The sequence below is a fragment of the Ambystoma mexicanum genome, chromosome 11 (genome assembly GCF_040938575.1).
Source record: "Ambystoma mexicanum isolate Mex_15411 chromosome 11, UKY_AmexF1_1, whole genome shotgun sequence".
Taxonomy (NCBI): Eukaryota; Metazoa; Chordata; class Amphibia; order Caudata; family Ambystomatidae; genus Ambystoma; species Ambystoma mexicanum.
Genome location: NC_090934.1, coordinates 823256707 through 823274557, shown reverse-complemented (window position 1 = coordinate 823274557; position 17851 = coordinate 823256707). Strand labels below are relative to the sequence as shown.

Sequence of the window (17851 nt, the reverse complement as noted above, 5' to 3'; positions counted from 1 at the left end):
CTTTTTCAGAAAAAAGTTCAGGTTTTCTGCCAATCAGAAAAAAATAGCAATGCAATCAGGCCAAAGGCAGAACACACATGCCAGTGAGTCTCTGTGGTGCAATTGGTTAGCGCGTTCGGCTGTTAACCGAAAAGACGCTGCTGTTTTTGGCACAAAGACACAGAGTGTTCCACTCAGTAAACCTGAGTCATTTCTCCCGTGTTCTCTGGGTTCAGCCTACTGTCCCCTTTTAACACAAGTGCGCAACTGTGGCTTTCTCCTCATAGCAAGTTATGCCTACACAGAGGGCATTTGGTGCACTGTTGATGGGCTCTGTCCTCTACTAAATCCCCTGTGTTTGTGGATTAGGGGAGGTAGGGAAGTGCTTGATACCCTGATTTGCTGTGGGAAAAAGAGCTATTTTAGAAATATTTTCAGGTTGCCTGGGAAGCATAAGCAAACAGCACACCAATCAGGCCCCTGTGTAAGAGCTGCATGAGTCTCTGTGGCGCAATCGGTTAGCGCTTTCGGCTGTTAACCGAAAGGTTGGTGGTTCAAGCCCACCCAGGGACGGTGCATTGTGGCTCAAAAATTCAGCGTGACCAACTATGGACTTCTGTTTACCTCTCGCAGGTCTCGTCTGCTGACGTCCAAAAAATCCAATAAACTGCAAGCAATTCTTCTCGCTTGCTTTAGTTTTTCAAAACTTGCCATTCAATTCATAAACATCAAGACTTCATGGGAAGGGTTTGGCTGCAGCGTGTACTGATGCACAGAAGGAAGCTATCCTAGCCAGTCTACCTAAAGAAGCAATGAGGCTCTGCAGGTGCATGTACGTCTCCTACCTTTATTCTGTCATCAGACACACCAGGTGGATTGCCACAAGGACCTCGTGGCGCAATGGTAGCGCGTCTGACTCCAGATCCGAAGGTTGTGTGTTCGAATCACGTCGGGGTCATACTTCCTTTTCCCACTCTGAAATACAAAATTGCTCTTCAGTATCTCGTTATTTCAACCTGACTGCATCTTTGTGCTCTGGGCCTAGTTGTTCTGGCGTTTCGAATGTAAGCTTTGCAGCAGGGAAGTATCATATTGACAGACACCCATGAAGGACATGGTCAACCTTTAAAGCAGGCCAATCTCTATGTTTTACTGGATGCAGCAGAAGTATTTCCTCTTTACCATCTCTTCAAGTGGGCCTGACTGATGTGCTGTTTTGTGCACGCTACGTGGGCTTTGTAAAACATACCTCTGCCATTTGCATGGCCTCCTAGCGCTGTCAAAATTTTCGTGTAATCGCTGAATGCTGCACTGTCCTGGGAACTCTAGGTGTGACTAAAGGATATATGTTGGGGCCCCGAAAGGGGGTCGGCAGTCTAGTGGCAATGGGCATCACTTTGCAGTTTGGGTTTGTGAGTTCAGGTACCGGTCTGGTGTCGGAAACCTGTAAGCGCCCTCCCAATCAACTGTCGGTCCTGGATTGTGAGAATTTCCCCTTATACTGGTCTCAGTAGACACATTTCCATTTTACTTTTTCACTCTCGCATTGCCTATTTCTCTCTCTCTCATAGTTACATTATAGACAAGAGAGACATTGTCAGCGAGAGGGCTTCACAGCACCTTCCCCCCTTTCCCTAAGTGCATTGCAAGGGGCTCTGGGAGGCGTGCACATTTGTCTGAAACACAAAGATCCACTGGCAATAAAAGGCGTAGGACCCCAGTTCGCATTTCTTAGAATTTGAGGAGGCACTCAGAGTTGTCTCGGGCGTGACTGTATCTTTCATATGAGATGTGCTAATCCCCAAACCCTCTTCCTTTGTCCCAGTAATCTGTCTTAGTGCCTCTAGCAAGTTGTTTTCTGAAACAAAGCTTACCTGAACATCCTGTAAAATTGGTAACTTTTCAGTAGCAGTACAGTGCAGTATATAGCATTCCTGTTGCGCACAGCATCTAGATCCAAAAATTGCTTACTCTACCCCAGAAATTAGAATTCACCCAGTCAAACAGAGGGATCTATAAAGAGCATGGCAAATAGTTAACATAAGCTACTTCCCCCAAGTTCTCTTGGTGCACTCTGCTGCCCTCTTTTAACAGAAGAATGCAACTGCAGGTCTTGCTTCTCAGCAAGGTACCTACATATAGAATCCTTGGTGCAATCTTGCTAAATCTGCTGGAATGTGTCTTCTATTGTGCCCAGGGTGGTTGTGTATTTGGGGATTCAGGGAAGCAAGGGAGCACTCTAATGCACTGCAGTGCTAAGAGAGGCATGCCTTTTTCAGAAAAAAGTTCAGGTTTTCTGCCAATCAGAAAAAAATAGCAATGCAATCAGGCCAAAGGCAGAACACACATGCCAGTGAGTCTCTGTGGTGCAATTGGTTAGCGCGTTCGGCTGTTAACCGAAAAGACGCTGCTGTTTTTGGCACAAAGACACAGAGTGTTCCACTCAGTAAACCTGAGTCATTTCTCCCGTGTTCTCTGGGTTCAGCCTACTGTCCCCTTTTAACACAAGTGCGCAACTGTGGCTTTCTCCTCATAGCAAGTTATGCCTACACAGAGGGCATTTGGTGCACTGTTGATGGGCTCTGTCCTCTACTAAATCCCCTGTGTTTGTGGATTAGGGGAGGTAGGGAAGTGCTTGATACCCTGATTTGCTGTGGGAAAAAGAGCTATTTTAGAAATATTTTCAGGTTGCCTGGGAAGCATAAGCAAACAGCACACCAATCAGGCCCCTGTATAAGAGCTGCATGAGTCTCTGTGGCGCAATCGGTTAGCGCGTTCGGCTGTTAACCGAAAGGTTGGTGGTTCAAGCCCACCCAGGGACGGTGCATTTTGGCTCAAAAATTCAGCGTGACCAACTATGGACTTCTGTTTACCTCTCGCAGGTCTCGTCTGCTGACGTCCAAAAAATCCAATAAACTGCAAGCAATTCTTCTCGCTTGCTTTAGTTTTTCAAAACTTGCCATTCAATTCATAAACATCAAGACTTCATGGGAAGGGTTTGGCTGCAGCGTGTACTGATGCACAGAAGGAAGCTATCCTAGCCAGTCTACCTAAAGAAGCAATGAGGCTCTGCAGGTGCATGTACGTCTCCTACCTTTATTCTGTCATCAGACACACCAGGTGGATTGCCACAAGGACCTCGTGGCGCAATGGTAGCGCGTCTGACTCCAGATCAGAAGGTTGTGTGTTCAAATCACGTCGGGGTCATACTTCCTTTTCCCACTCTGAAATACAAAATTGCTCTTCAGTATCTCGTTATTTCAACCTGACTGCATCTTTGTGCTCTGGGCCTAGTTGTTCTGGCGTTTCGAATGTAAGCTTTGCAGCAGGGAAGTATCATATTGACAGACACCCATGAAGGACATGGTCAACCTTTAAAGCAGGCCAATCTCTATGTTTTACTGGATGCAGCAGAAGTATTTCCTCTTTACCATCTCTTCAAGTGGGCCTGACTGATGTGCTGTTTTGTGCACGCTACGTGGGCTTTGTAAAACATACCTCTGCCATTTGCATGGCCTCCTAGCGCTGTCAAAATTTTCGTGTAATCGCTGAATGCTGCACTGTCCTGGGAACTCTAGGTGTGACTAAAGGATATATGTTGGGGCCCCGAAAGGGGGTCGGCAGTCTAGTGGCAATGGGCATCACTTTGCAGTTTGGGTTTGTGAGTTCAGGTACCGGTCTGGTGTCGGAAACCTGTAAGCGCCCTCCCAATCAACTGTCGGTCCTGGATTGTGAGAATTTCCCCTTATACTGGTCTCAGTAGACACATTTCCATTTTACTTTTTCACTCTTGCATTGCCTATTTCTCTCTCTCTCATAGTTACATTATAGACAAGAGAGACATTGTCAGCGAGAGGGCTTCACAGCACCTTCCCCCCTTTCCCTAAGTGCATTGCAAGGGGCTCTGGGAGGCGTGCACATTTGTCTGAAACACAAAGATCCACTGGCAATAAAAGGCGTAGGACCCCAGTTCGCATTTCTTAGAATTTGAGGAGGCACTCAGAGTTGTCTCGGGCGTGACTGTACCTTTCATATGAGATGTGATAATCCCCAAACCCTCTTCCTTTGTCCCAGTAATCTGTCTTAGTGCCTCTAGCAAGTTGTTTTCTGAAACAAAGCTTACCTGAACATCCTGTAAAATTGGTAACTTTTCAGTAGCAGTACAGTGCAGTATATAGCATTCCTGTTGCGCACAGCATCTAGATCCAAAAATTGCTTACTCTACCCCAGAAATTAGAATTCACCCAGTCAAACAGAGGGATCTATAAAGAGCATGGCAAGTAGTTAACATAAGCTACTTCCCCCAAGTTCTCTTGGTGCACTCTGCTGCCCTCTTTTAACAGAAGAATGCAACTGCAGGTCTTGCTTCTCAGCAAGGTACCTACATATAGAATCCTTGGTGCAATCTTGCTAAATCTGCTGGAATGTGTCTTCTATTGTGCCCAAGGTGGTTGTGTATTTGGGGACTCAGGGAAGCAAGGGAGCAGTCTAATGCACTGCAGTGCTAAGAGAGGCATGCCTTTTTCAGAAAAAAGTTCAGGTTTTCTGCCAATCAGAAAAAAATAGCAATGCAATAAGGCCAAAAGGCAGAACACACATGCCAGTGAGTCTCTGAGGCACAATTGGTTAGCGCGTTCGGCTGTTAACCGAAAAGACGCTGCTGTTTTTGGCACAAAGACACAGAGTGTTCCACTCAGTAAACCTGAGTCATTTCTCCCGTGTTCTCTGGGTTCAGCCTACTGTCCCCTTTTAACACAAGTGCGCAACTGTGGCTTTCTCCTCATAGCAAGTTATGCCTACACAGAGGACATTTGGTGCACTGTTGATGGGCTCTGTCCTCTACTAAATCCCCTGTGTTTGTGGATTAGGGGAGGTAGGGAAGTGCTTGATACCCTGATTTGCTGTGGGAAATAGAGCTATTTTAGAAATATTTTCAGGTTGCCTGGGAAGCATAAGCAAACAGCACACCAATCAGGCCCCAGTGTAAGCACTGCATGAGTCTCTGTGGCGCAATCGGTTAGCGCGTTCGGCTGTTAACCGAAAGGTTGGTGGTTCAAGCCCACCCAGGGACGATGCATTTTGGCTCAAAAATTCAGCATGACCAACTATGAACTTCTGTTTACCTCTCGCAGGTCTCGTCTGCTGACGTCCAAAAAATCCAATAAACTATAAGCAATTCTTCTCGCTTGCTTTAGTTTTTCAAAACTTGCCATTCAATTCATAAACATCAAGACTTCATGGGAAGGGTTTGGCTGCAGTGTGTACTGATGCACAGAAGGAAGCTATCCTAGCCAGTCTACTTAAAGAAGCAATGAGGCTCTGCAGGTGCATGTACGTCTCCTACCTTTATTCTGTCATCAGACACACCAGGTGGATTGCCACAAGGACCTCGTGGCGCAATGGTAGCGCGTCTGACTCCAGATCAGAAGGTTGTGTGTTCAAATCACCTCGGGGTCATACTTCCTTTTCCCACTCTAAAATACAAAATTGCTCTTCAGTATCTCGTTATTTCAACCTGACTGCATCTTTGTGCTCTGGGCCTAGTTGTTCTGGCGTTTCGAATGTAAGCTTTGCAGCAGGGAAGTATCATATTGACAGACACCCATGAAGGACATGGTCAACCTTTAAAGCAGGCCAATCTCTATGTTTTACTGGATGCAGCAGAAGTATTTCCTCTTTACCATCTCTTCAAGTGGGCCTGACTGATGTGCTGTTTTGTGCACGCTACGTGGGCTTTGTAAAGCATACCTCTGCCATTTGCATGGCCTCCTAGCGCTGTCAATATTTTCGTGTAATCGCTGAATGCTGCACTGTCCTGGGAACTCTAGGTGTGACTAAAGGATATATGTTGGGGCCCCGAAAGGGGGTCGGCAGTCTAGTGGCAATGGGCATCACTTTGCAGTTTGGGTTTGTGAGTTCAGGTACCGGTCTGGTGTCGGAAACCTGTAAGCGCCCTCCCAATCAACTGTCGGTCCTGGATTGTGAGGATTTCCCCTTATACTGGTCTCAGTAGACACATTTCCATTTTACTTTTTCACTCTCGCATTGCCTATTTCTCTCTCTCTCATAGATACATTATAGACAAGAGAGACATTGTCAGCGAGAGGGTTGCACAGCACCTTCCCCCATTTCCCTAAGTGCATTGCATGGGGCTCTGGGAGGCGTGCACATTTGTCTGAAACACAAAGATCCACTGGCAATAAAAGGCGTAGGACCCCAGTTCGCATTTCTTAGAATTTGAGGTGACACTCAGAGTTGTCTCGGGCGTGACTGTACCTTTCATAGGAGATGTGCTAATCCCCAAACCCTCTTCCTTTGTCCCAGTAATCTGTCCTAGGGCCTCTAGCAAGTTGTTTTCTGAAACAAAGCTTACCTGAACATCCTGTAAAATTGGTAACTTTTCAGTAGCAGTACAGTGCAGTATATAGCATTCCTGTTGCGCACAGCATCTAGATCCAAAAATTGCTTACTCTACCCCAGAAATTAGAATTCACCCAGTCAAACAGAGGGATCTATAAAGATCATGGCAAGTAGTTAACATAAGCTACTTCCCCCAAGTTCTCTTGGTGCACTCTGCTGCCCTCTTTTAACAGAAGAATGCAACTGCAGGTCTTGCTTCTCAGCAAGGTAACTACATATAGAAACCTTGGTGCACTCTTGCTAAATCTGCTGGAATGTGTCTTCTATTGTGCCCAAGGTGGTTGTGTATTTGGGGACTCAGGGAAGCAAGGGAGCAGTCTAATGCACTGCAGTGCTAAGAGAGGCATGCCTTTTTCAGAAAAAAGTTCAGGTTTTCTGCCAATCAGAAAAAAATAGCAATGCAATCAGGCCAAAGGCAGAACACACATGCCAGTGAGTCTCTGTGGCGCAATTGGTTAGCGCGTTCGGCTGTTAACCGAAAAGACGCTGCTGTTTTTGGCACAAAGACACAGAGTGTTCCACTCAGTAAACCTGAGTCATTTCTCCCGTGTTCTCTGGGTTCAGCCTACTGTCCCCTTTTAACACAAGTGCGCAACTGTGGCTTTCTCCTCATAGCAAGTTATGCCTACACAGAGGACATTTGGTGCACTGTTGATGGGCTCTGTCCTCTACTAAATCCCCTGTGTTTGTGGATTAGGGGAGGTAGGGAAGTGCTTGATACCCTGATTTGCTGTGGGAAATAGAGCTATTTTAGAAATATTTTCAGGTTGCCTGGGAAGCATAAGCAAACAGCACACCAATCAGGCCCCAGTGTAAGCACTGCATGAGTCTCTGTGGCGCAATCGGTTAGCGCGTTCGGCTGTTAACCGAAAGGTTGGTGGTGAAGCCCACCCAGGGACGATGCATTTTGGCTCAAAAATTCAGCATGACCAACTATGAACTTCTGTTTACCTCTCGCAGGTCTCGTCTGCTGACGTCCAAAAAATCCAATAAACTGTAAGCAATTCTTCTCGCTTGCTTTAGTTTTTCAAAACTTGCCATTCAATTCATAAACATCAAGACTTCATGGGAAGGGTTTGGCTGCAGTGTGTACTGATGCACAGAAGGAAGCTATCCTAGCCAGTCTACTTAAAGAAGCAATGAGGCTCTGCAGGTGCATGTACGTCTCCTACCTTTATTCTGTCATCAGACACACCAGGTGGATTGCCACAAGGACCTCGTGGCGCAATGGTAGCGCGTCTGACTCCAGATCAGAAGGTTGTGTGTTCAAATCACCTCGGGGTCATACTTCCTTTTCCCACTCTAAAATACAAAATTGCTCTTCAGTATCTCGTTATTTCAACCTGACTGCATCTTTGTGCTCTGGGCCTAGTTGTTCTGGCGTTTCGAATTTAAGCTTTGCAGCAGGGAAGTATCATATTGACAGACACCCATGAAGGACATGGTCAACCTTTAAAGCAGGCCAATCTCTATGTTTTACTGGATGCAGCAGAAGTATTTCCTCTTTACCATCTCTTCAAGTGGGCCTGACTGATGTGCTGTTTTGTGCACGCTACGTGGGCTTTGTAAAGCATACCTCTGCCATTTGCATGGCCTCCTAGCGCTGTCAATATTTTCGTGTAATCGCTGAATGCTGCACTGTCCTGGGAACTCTAGGTGTGACTAAAGGATATATGTTGGGGCCCCGAAAGGGGGTCGGCAGTCTAGTGGCAATGGGCATCACTTTGCAGTTTGGGTTTGTGAGTTCAGGTACCGGTCTGGTGTCGGAAACCTGTAAGCGCCCTCCCAATCAACTGTCGGTCCTGGATTGTGAGGATTTCCCCTTATACTGGTCTCAGTAGACACATTTCCATTTTACTTTTTCACTCTCGCATTGCCTATTTCTCTCTCTCTCATAGTTACATTATAGACAAGAGAGACATTGTCAGCGAGAGGGCTTCACAGCACCTTCCCCCCTTTCCCTAAGTGCATTGCAAGGGGCTCTGGGAGGCGTGCACATTTGTCTGAAACACAAAGATCCACTGGCAATAAAAGGCGTAGGACCCCAGTTCGCATTTCTTAGAATTTGAGGAGGCACTCAGAGTTGTCTCGGGCGTGACTGTACCTTTCATATGAGATGTGATAATCCCCAAACCCTCTTCCTTCGTCCCAGTAATCTGTCTTAGTGCCTCTAGCAAGTTGTTTTCTGAAACAAAGCTTACCTGAACATCCTGTAAAATTGGTAACTTTTCAGTAGCAGTACAGTGCAGTATATAGCATTCCTGTTGCGCACAGCATCTAGATCCAAAAATTGCTTACTCTACCCCAGAAATTAGAATTCACCCAGTCAAACAGAGGGATCTATAAAGAGCATGGCAAGTAGTTAACATAAGCTACTTCCCCCAAGTTCTCTTGGTGCACTCTGCTGCCCTCTTTTAACAGAAGAATGCAACTGCAGGTCTTGCTTCTCAGCAAGGTACCTACATATAGAATCCTTGGTGCAATCTTGCTAAATCTGCTGGAATGTGTCTTCTATTGTGCCCAAGGTGGTTGTGTATTTGGGGATTCAGGGAAGCAAGGGAGCACTCTAATGCACTGCAGTGCTAAGAGAGGCATGCCTTTTTCAGAAAAAAGTTCAGGTTTTCTGCCAATCAGAAAAAAATAGCAATGCAATCAGGCCAAAGGCAGAACACACATGCCAGTGAGTCTCTGTGGTGCAATTGTTTAGCGCGTTCGGCTGTTAACCGAAAAGACGCTGCTGTTTTTGGCACAAAGACACAGAGTGTTCCACTCAGTAAACCTGAGTCATTTCTCCCGTGTTCTCTGGGTTCAGCCTACTGTCCCCTTTTAACACAAGTGCGCAACTGTGGCTTTCTCCTCATAGCAAGTTATGCCTACACAGAGGGCATTTGGTGCACTGTTGATGGGCTCTGTCCTCTACTAAATCCCCTGTGTTTGTGGATTAGGGGAGGTAGGGAAGTGCTTGATACCCTGATTTGCTGTGGGAAAAAGAGCTATTTTAGAAATATTTTCAGGTTGCCTGGGAAGCATAAGCAAACAGCACACCAATCAGGCCCCTGTGTAAGAGCTGCATGAGTCTCTGTGGCGCAATCGGTTAGCGCGTTCGGCTGTTAACCGAAAGGTTGGTTGTTCAAGCCCACCCAGGGACGGTGCATTTTGGCTCAAAAATTCAGCGTGACCAACTATGGACTTCTGTTTACCTCTCGCAGGTCTCGTCTGCTGACGTCCAAAAAATCCAATAAACTGCAAGCAATTCTTCTCGCTTGCTTTAGTTTTTCAAAACTTGCCATTCAATTCATAAACATCAAGACTTCATGGGAAGGGTTTGGCTGCAGCGTGTACTGATGCACAGAAGGAAGCTATCCTAGCCAGTCTACCTAAAGAAGCAATGAGGCTCTGCAGGTGCATGTACGTCTCCTACCTTTATTCTGTCATCAGACACACCAGGTGGATTGCCACAAGGACCTCGTGGCGCAATGGTAGCGCGTCTGACTCCAGATCAGAAGGTTGTGTGTTCAAATCACGTCGGGGTCATACTTCCTTTTCCCACTCTGAAATACAAAATTGCTCTTCAGTATCTCGTTATTTCAACCTGACTGCATCTTTGTGCTCTGGGCCTAGTTGTTCTGGCGTTTCGAATGTAAGCTTTGCAGCAGGGAAGTATCATATTGACAGACACCCATGAAGGACATGGTCAACCTTTAAAGCAGGCCAATCTCTATGTTTTACTGGATGCAGCAGAAGTATTTCCTCTTTACCATCTCTTCAAGTGGGCCTGACTGATGTGCTGTTTTGTGCACGCAACGTGGGCTTTGTAAAGCATACCTCTGCCATTTGCATGGCCTCCTAGCGCTGTCAAAATTTTCGTGTAATCGCTGAATGCTGCACTGTCCTGGGAACTCTAGGTGTGACTAAAGGATATATGTTGGGGCCCCGAAAGGGGGTCGGCAGTCTAGTGGCAATGGGCATCACTTTGCAGTTTGGGTTTGTGAGTTCAGGTACCGGTCTGGTGTCGGAAACCTGTAAGCGCCCTCCCAATCAACTGTCGGTCCTGGATTGTGAGGATTTCCCCTTATACTGGTCTCAGTAGACACATTTCCATTTTACTTTTTCACTCTCGCATTGCCTATTTCTCTCTCTCTCATAGATACATTATAGACAAGAGAGACATTGTCAGCGAGAGGGTTGCACAGCACCTTCCCCCATTTCCCTAAGTGCATTGCATGGGGCTCTGGGAGGCGTGCACATTTGTCTGAAACACAAAGATCCACTGGCAATAAAAGGCGTAGGACCCCAGTTCGCATTTCTTAGAATTTGAGGAGGCACTCAGAGTTGTCTCGGGCGTGACTGTACCTTTCATAGGAGATGTGCTAATCCCCAAACCCTCTTCCTTTGTCCCAGTAATCTGTCCTAGGGCCTCTAGCAAGTTGTTTTCTGAAACAAAGCTTACCTGAACATCCTGTAAAATTGGTAACTTTTCAGTAGCAGTACAGTGCAGTATATAGCATTCCTGTTGCGCACAGCATCTAGATCCAAAAATTGCTTACTCTACCCCAGAAATTAGAATTCACCCAGTCAAACAGAGGGATCTATAAAGATCATGGCAAGTAGTTAACATAAGCTACTTCCCCCAAGTTCTCTTGGTGCACTCTGCTGCCCTCTTTTAACAGAAGAATGCAACTGCAGGTCTTGCTTCTCAGCGAGGTACCTACATATAGAAACCTTGGTGCACTCTTGCTAAATCTGCTGGAATGTGTCTTCTATTGTGCCCAAGGTGGTTGTGTATTTGGGGACTCAGGGAAGCAAGGGAGCAGTCTAATGCACTGCAGTGCTAAGAGAGGCATGCCTTTTTCAGAAAAAAGTTCAGGTTTTCTGCCAATCAGAAAAAAATAGCAATGCAATAAGGCCAAAGGCAGAACACACATGCCAGTGAGTCTCTGTGGCACAATTGGTTAGCGCGTTCGGCTGTTAACCGAAAAGACGCTGCTGTTTTTGGCACAAAGACACAGAGTGTTCCACTCAGTAAACCTGAGTCATTTCTCCCGTGTTCTCTGGGTTCAGCCTACTGTCCCCTTTTAACACAAGTGCGCAACTGTGGCTTTCTCCTCATAGCAAGTTATGCCTACACAGAGGACATTTGGTGCACTGTTGATGGGCTCTGTCCTCTACTAAATCCCCTGTGTTTGTGGATTAGGGGAGGTAGGGAAGTGCTTGATACCCTGATTTGCTGTGGGAAATAGAGCTATTTTAGAAATATTTTCAGGTTGCCTGGGAAGCATAAGCAAACAGCACACCAATCAGGCCCCAGTGTAAGCACTGCATGAGTCTCTGTGGCGCAATCGGTTAGCGCGTTCCGCTGTTAACCGAAAGGTTGGTGGTTCAAGCCCACCCAGGGACGATGCATTTTGGCTCAAAAATTCAGCATGACCAACTATGAACTTCTGTTTACCTCTCGCAGGTCTCGTCTGCTGACGTCCAAAAAATCCAATAAACTGTAAGCAATTCTTCTCGCTTGCTTTAGTTTTTCAAAACTTGCCATTCAATTCATAAACATCAAGACTTCATGGGAAGGGTTTGGCTGCAGTGTGTACTGATGCACAGAAGGAAGCTATCCTAGCCAGTCTACTTAAAGAAGCAATGAGGCTCTGCAGGTGCATGTACGTCTCCTACCTTTATTCTGTCATCAGACACACCAGGTGGATTGCCACAAGGACCTCGTGGCGCAATGGTAGCGCGTCTGACTCCAGATCAGAAGGTTGTGTGTTCAAATCACCTCGGGGTCATACTTCCTTTTACCACTCTAAAATACAAAATTGCTCTTCAGTATCTCGTTATTTCAACCTGACTGCATCTTTGTGCTCTGGGCCTAGTTGTTCTGGCGTTTCGAATGTAAGCTTTGCAGCAGGGAAGTATCATATTGACAGACACCCATGAAGGACATGGTCAACCTTTAAAGCAGGCCAATCTCTATGTTTTACTGGATGCAGCAGAAGTATTTCCTCTTTACCATCTCTTCAAGTGGGCCTGACTGATGTGCTGTTTTGTGCACGCTACGTGGGCTTTGTAAAGCATACCTCTGCCATTTGCATGGCCTCCTAGCGCTGTCAATATTTTCGTGTAATCGCTGAATGCTGCACTGTCCTGGGAACTCTAGGTGTGACTAAAGGATATATGTTGGGGCCCCGAAAGGGGGTCGGCAGTCTAGTGGCAATGGGCATCACTTTGCAGTTTGGGTTTGTGAGTTCAGGTACCGGTCTGGTGTCGGAAACCTGTAAGCGCCCTCCCAATCAACTGTCGGTCCTGGATTGTGAGGATTTCCCCTTATACTGGTCTCAGTAGACACATTTCCATTTTACTTTTTCACTCTCGCATTGCCTATTTCTCTCTCTCTCATAGTTACATTATAGACAAGAGAGACATTGTCAGCGAGAGGGCTTCACAGCACCTTCCCCCCTTTCCCTAAGTGCATTGCAAGGGGCTCTGGGAGGCGTGCACATTTGTCTGAAACACAAAGTTCCACTGGCAATAAAAGGCGTAGGACCCCAGTTCGCATTTCTTAGAATTTGAGGAGGCACTCAGAGTTGTCTCGGGCGTGACTGTGCCTTTCATATGAGATGTGATAATCCCCAAACCCTCTTCCTTTGTCCCAGTAATCTGTCTTAGTGCCTCTAGCAAGTTGTTTTCTGAAACAAAGCTTACCTGAACATCCTGTAAAATTGGTAACTTTTCAGTAGCAGTACAGTGCAGTATATAGCATTCCTGTTGCGCACAGCATCTAGAGCCAAAAATTGCTTACTCTACCCCAGAAATTAGAATTCACCCAGTCAAACAGAGGGATCTATAAAGAGCATGGCAAGTAGTTAACATAAGCTACTTCCCCCAAGATCTCTTGGTGCACTCTGCTGCCCTCTTTTAACAGAAGAATGCAACTGCAGGTCTTGCTTCTCAGCAAGGTACCTACATATAGAATCCTTGGTGCAATCTTGCTAAATCTGCTGGAATGTGTCTTCTATTGTGCCCAAGGTGGTTGTGTATTTGGGGATTCAGGGAAGCAAGGGAGCACTCTAATGCACTGCAGTGCTAAGAGAGGCATGCCTTTTTCAGAAAAAAGTTCAGGTTTTCTGCCAATCAGAAAAAAATAGCAATGCAATCAGGCCAAAGGCAGAACACACATGCCAGTGAGTCTCTGTGGTGCAATTGGTTAGCGCGTTCGGCTGTTAACCGAAAAGACGCTGCTGTTTTTGGCACAAAGACACAGAGTGTTCCACTCAGTAAACCTGAGTCATTTCTCCCGTGTTCTCTGGGTTCAGCCTACTGTCCCCTTTTAACACAAGTGCGCAACTGTGGCTTTCTCCTCATAGCAAGTTATGCCTACACAGAGGGCATTTGGTGCACTGTTGATGGGCTCTGTCCTCTACTAAATCCCCTGTGTTTGTGGATTAGGGGAGGTAGGGAAGTGCTTGATACCCTGATTTGCTGTGGGAAAAAGAGCTATTTTAGAAATATTTTCAGGTTGCCTGGGAAGCATAAGCAAACAGCACACCAATCAGGCCCCTGTGTAAGAGCTGCATGAGTCTCTGTGGCGCGATCGGTTAGCGCGTTCGGCTGTTAACCGAAAGGTTGGTGGTTCAAGCCCACCCAGGGACGGTGCATTTTGGCTCAAAAATTCAGCGTGACCAACTATGGACTTCTGTTTACCTCTCGCAGGTCTCGTCTGCTGACGTCCAAAAAATCCAATAAACTGCAAGCAATTCTTCTCGCTTGCTTTAGTTTTTCAAAACTTGCCATTCAATTCATAAACATCAAGACTTCATGGGAAGGGTTTGGCTGCAGCGTGTACTGATGCACAGAAGGAAGCTATACTAGCCAGTCTACTTAAAGAAGCAATGAGGCTCTGCAGGTGCATGTACGTCTCCTACCTTTATTCTGTCATCAGACACACCAGGTGGATTGCCACAAGGACCTCGTGGCGCAATGGTAGCGCGTCTGACTCCAGATCAGAAGGTTGTGTGTTCAAATCACGTCGGGGTCATACTTCCTTTTCCCACTCTGAAATACAAAATTGCTCTTCAGTATCTCGTTATTTCAACCTGACTGCATCTTTGTGCTCTGGGCCTAGTTGTTCTGGCGTTTCGAATGTAAGCTTTGCAGCAGGGAAGTATCATATTGACAGACACCCATGAAGGACATGGTCAACCTTTAAAGCAGGCCAATCTCTATGTTTTACTGGATGCAGCAGAAGTATTTCCTCTTTACCATCTCTTCAAGTGGGCCTGACTGATGTGCTGTTTTGTGCACGCTACGTGGGCTTTGTAAAACATACCTCTGCCATTTGCATGGCCTCCTAGCGCTGTCAAAATTTTCGTGTAATCGCTGAATGCTGCACTGTCCTGGGAACTCTAGGTGTGACTAAAGGATATATGTTGGGGCCCCGAAAGGGGGTCGGCAGTCTAGTGGCAATGGGCATCACTTTGCAGTTTGGGTTTGTGAGTTCAGGTACCGGTCTGGTGTCGGAAACCTGTAAGCGCCCTCCCAATCAACTGTCGGTCCTGGATTGTGAGGATTTCCCCTTATACTGGTCTCAGTAGACACATTTCCATTTTACTTTTTCACTCTCGCATTGCCTATTTCTCTCTCTCTCATAGATACATTATAGACAAGAGAGACATTGTCAGCGAGAGGGTTGCACAGCACCTTCCCCCATTTCCCTAAGTGCATTGCATGGGGCTCTGGGAGGCGTGCACATTTGTCTGAAACACAAAGATCCACTGGCAATAAAAGGCGTAGGACCCCAGTTCGCATTTCTTAGAATTTGAGGAGGCACTCAGAGTTGTCTCGGGCGTGACTGTACCTTTCATAGGAGATGTGCTAATCCCCAAACCCTCTTCCTTTGTCCCAGTAATCTGTCCTAGGGCCTCTAGCAAGTTGTTTTCTGAAACAAAGCTTACCTGAACATCCTGTAAAATTGGTAACTTTTCAGTAGCAGTACAGTGCAGTATATAGCATTCCTGTTGCGCACAGCATCTAGATCCAAAAATTGCTTACTCTACCCCAGAAATTAGAATTCACCCAGTCAAACAGAGGGATCTATAAAGATCATGGCAAGTAGTTAACATAAGCTACTTCCCCCAAGTTCTCTTGGTGCACTCTGCTGCCCTCTTTTAACAGAAGAATGCAACTGCAGGTCTTGCTTCTCAGCAAGGTACCTACATATAGAAACCTTGGTGCACTCTTGCTAAATCTGCTGGAATGTGTCTTCTATTGTGCCCAAGGTGGTTGTGTATTTGGGGACTCAGGGAAGCAAGGGAGCAGTCTAATGCACTGCAGTGCTAAGAGAGGCATGCCTTTTTCAGAAAAAAGTTCAGGTTTTCTGCCAATCAGAAAAAAATAGCAATGCAATAAGGCCAAAGGCAGAACACACATGCCAGTGAGTCTCTGTGGCACAATTGGTTAGCGCGTTCGGCTGTTAACCGAAAAGACGCTGCTGTTTTTGGCACAAAGACACAGAGTGTTCCACTCAGTAAACCTGAGTCATTTCTCCCGTGTTCTCTGGGTTCAGCCTACTGTCCCCTTTTAACACAAGTGCGCAACTGTGGCTTTCTCCTCATAGCAAGTTATGCCTACACAGAGGACATTTGGTGCACTGTTGATGGGCTCTGTCCTCTACTAAATCCCCTGTGTTTGTGGATTAGGGGAGGTAGGGAAGTGCTTGATACCCTGATTTGCTGTGGGAAATAGAGCTATTTTAGAAATATTTTCAGGTTGCCTGGGAAGCATAAGCAAACAGCACACCAATTGTGGCGCAATCGGTTAGCGCGTTCGGCTGTTAACCGAAAAGACGCTGCTGTTTTTGGCACAAAGACACAGAGTGTTCCACTCAGTAAACCTGAGTCATTTCTCCCGTGTTCTCTGGGTTCAGCCTACTGTCCCCTTTTAACACAAGTGCGCAACTGTGGCTTTCTCCTCATAGCAAGTTATGCCTATACAGAGGACATTTGGTGCACTGTTGATGGGCTCTGTCCTCTACTAAATCCCCTGTGTTTGTGGATTAGGGGAGGTAGGGAAGTGCTTGATACCCTGATTTGCTGTGGGAAAAAGAGCTATTTTAGAAATATTTTCAGGTTGCCTGGGAAGCATAAGCAAACAGCACACCAATCAAGCCCCTGTGTAAGAACTGCATGAGTCTCTGTGGCGCAATCGGTTAGCGCGTTCGGCTGTTAACCGAAAGGTTGGTGGTTCAAGCCCACCCAGGGACGGTGCATTTTGGCTCAAAAATTCAGCGTGACCAACTATGGACTTCTGTTTACCTCTCGCAGGTCTCGTCTGCTGACGTCCAAAAAATCCAATAAACTGCAAGCAATTCTTCTCGCTTGCTTTAGTTTTTCAAAACTTGCCATTCAATTCATAAACATCAAGACTTCATGGGAAGGGTTTGGCTGCAGCGTGTACTGATGCACAGAAGGAAGCTATCCTAGCCAGTCTACCTAAAGAAGCAATGAGGCTCTGCAGGTGCATGTACGTCTCCTACCTTTATTCTGTCATCAGACACACCAGGTGGACTGCCACAAGGACCTCGTGGCGCAATGGTAGCGCGTCTGACTCCAGATCAGAAGGTTGCGTGTTCAAATCACGTCGGGGTCATACTTCCTTTTCCCACTCTGAAATATAAAATTGCTCTTCAGTATCTCGTTATTTCAACCTGACTGCATCTTTGTGCTCTGGGCCTAGTTGTTCTGGCGTTTCGAATGTAAGCTTTGCAGCAGGGAAGTATCATATTGACAGACACCCATGAAGTACATGGTCAACCTTTAAAGCAGGCCAATCTCTATGTTTTACTGGATGCAGCAGAAGTATTTCCTCTTTACCATCTCTTCAAGTGGGCCTGACTGATGTGCTGTTTTGTGCACGCTACGTGGGCTTTGTAAAGCATACCTCTGCCATTTGCATGGCCTCCTAGCGCTGTCAATATTTTCGTGTAATTGCTGAATGCTGCAGTGTCCTGGGAACTCTAGGTGTGACTAAAGGATATATGCTGGGGCCCCGAAAGGGGGTCGGCAGTCTAGTGGCAATGCCCATCACTTTGCAGTTTGGGTTTGTGAGTTCAGGTACCGGTCTGGTGTCGGAAACCTGTAAGCGCCCTCCCAATCAACTGTCGGTCCTGGATTGTGAGGATTTCCCCTTATACTGGTCTCAGTAGACACATTTCCATTTTACTTTTTCACTCTCGCATTGCCTATTTCTCTCTCTCTCATAGATACATTATAGACAAGAGAGACATTGTCAGCGAGAGGGTTGCACAGCACCTTCCCCCATTTCCCTAAGTGCATTGCATGGGGCTCTGGGATGCGTGCACATTTGTCTGAAACACAAAGATCCACTGGCAATAAAAGGCGTAGGACCCCAGTTCGCATTTCTTAGAATTTGAGGAGGCACTCAGAGTTGTCTCGGGCGT

The 17851-nt window shown here is 46.5% G+C and overlaps 14 non-coding genes across 14 annotated transcripts; all 14 read left to right on the top strand.

Moving 5' to 3' along the window:
* Nucleotides 1-478: 478 nt before the first annotated feature.
* On the top strand, nucleotides 479-552 carry TRNAN-GUU (transfer RNA asparagine (anticodon GUU)). Its single transcript has one exon. It is a non-coding gene; the product is annotated as a tRNA-Asn (tRNA).
* Nucleotides 553-865: 313 nt separating this feature from the next.
* Nucleotides 866-937, top strand: TRNAW-CCA (transfer RNA tryptophan (anticodon CCA)). Its single transcript has one exon. It is a non-coding gene; the product is annotated as a tRNA-Trp (tRNA).
* Nucleotides 938-2727: 1790 nt separating this feature from the next.
* TRNAN-GUU (transfer RNA asparagine (anticodon GUU)) lies at nucleotides 2728-2801 on the top strand. The gene has a single exon. It is a non-coding gene; the product is annotated as a tRNA-Asn (tRNA).
* Nucleotides 2802-3114: 313 nt separating this feature from the next.
* Nucleotides 3115-3186, top strand: TRNAW-CCA (transfer RNA tryptophan (anticodon CCA)). The gene has a single exon. It is a non-coding gene; the product is annotated as a tRNA-Trp (tRNA).
* A 1791-nt stretch (nucleotides 3187-4977) lies between these two features.
* Nucleotides 4978-5051, top strand: TRNAN-GUU (transfer RNA asparagine (anticodon GUU)). Its single transcript has one exon. It is a non-coding gene; the product is annotated as a tRNA-Asn (tRNA).
* A 313-nt stretch (nucleotides 5052-5364) lies between these two features.
* Nucleotides 5365-5436, top strand: TRNAW-CCA (transfer RNA tryptophan (anticodon CCA)). The gene has a single exon. It is a non-coding gene; the product is annotated as a tRNA-Trp (tRNA).
* A 2176-nt stretch (nucleotides 5437-7612) lies between these two features.
* TRNAW-CCA (transfer RNA tryptophan (anticodon CCA)) lies at nucleotides 7613-7684 on the top strand. The gene has a single exon. It is a non-coding gene; the product is annotated as a tRNA-Trp (tRNA).
* A 2177-nt stretch (nucleotides 7685-9861) lies between these two features.
* Nucleotides 9862-9933, top strand: TRNAW-CCA (transfer RNA tryptophan (anticodon CCA)). Its single transcript has one exon. It is a non-coding gene; the product is annotated as a tRNA-Trp (tRNA).
* Nucleotides 9934-11723: 1790 nt separating this feature from the next.
* On the top strand, nucleotides 11724-11797 carry TRNAN-GUU (transfer RNA asparagine (anticodon GUU)). Its single transcript has one exon. It is a non-coding gene; the product is annotated as a tRNA-Asn (tRNA).
* A 313-nt stretch (nucleotides 11798-12110) lies between these two features.
* TRNAW-CCA (transfer RNA tryptophan (anticodon CCA)) lies at nucleotides 12111-12182 on the top strand. The gene has a single exon. It is a non-coding gene; the product is annotated as a tRNA-Trp (tRNA).
* Nucleotides 12183-13972: 1790 nt separating this feature from the next.
* Nucleotides 13973-14046, top strand: TRNAN-GUU (transfer RNA asparagine (anticodon GUU)). The gene has a single exon. It is a non-coding gene; the product is annotated as a tRNA-Asn (tRNA).
* A 313-nt stretch (nucleotides 14047-14359) lies between these two features.
* On the top strand, nucleotides 14360-14431 carry TRNAW-CCA (transfer RNA tryptophan (anticodon CCA)). Its single transcript has one exon. It is a non-coding gene; the product is annotated as a tRNA-Trp (tRNA).
* A 2150-nt stretch (nucleotides 14432-16581) lies between these two features.
* TRNAN-GUU (transfer RNA asparagine (anticodon GUU)) lies at nucleotides 16582-16655 on the top strand. Its single transcript has one exon. It is a non-coding gene; the product is annotated as a tRNA-Asn (tRNA).
* A 313-nt stretch (nucleotides 16656-16968) lies between these two features.
* Nucleotides 16969-17040, top strand: TRNAW-CCA (transfer RNA tryptophan (anticodon CCA)). Its single transcript has one exon. It is a non-coding gene; the product is annotated as a tRNA-Trp (tRNA).
* The last annotated feature ends 811 nt before the right edge of the window (nucleotides 17041-17851 follow it).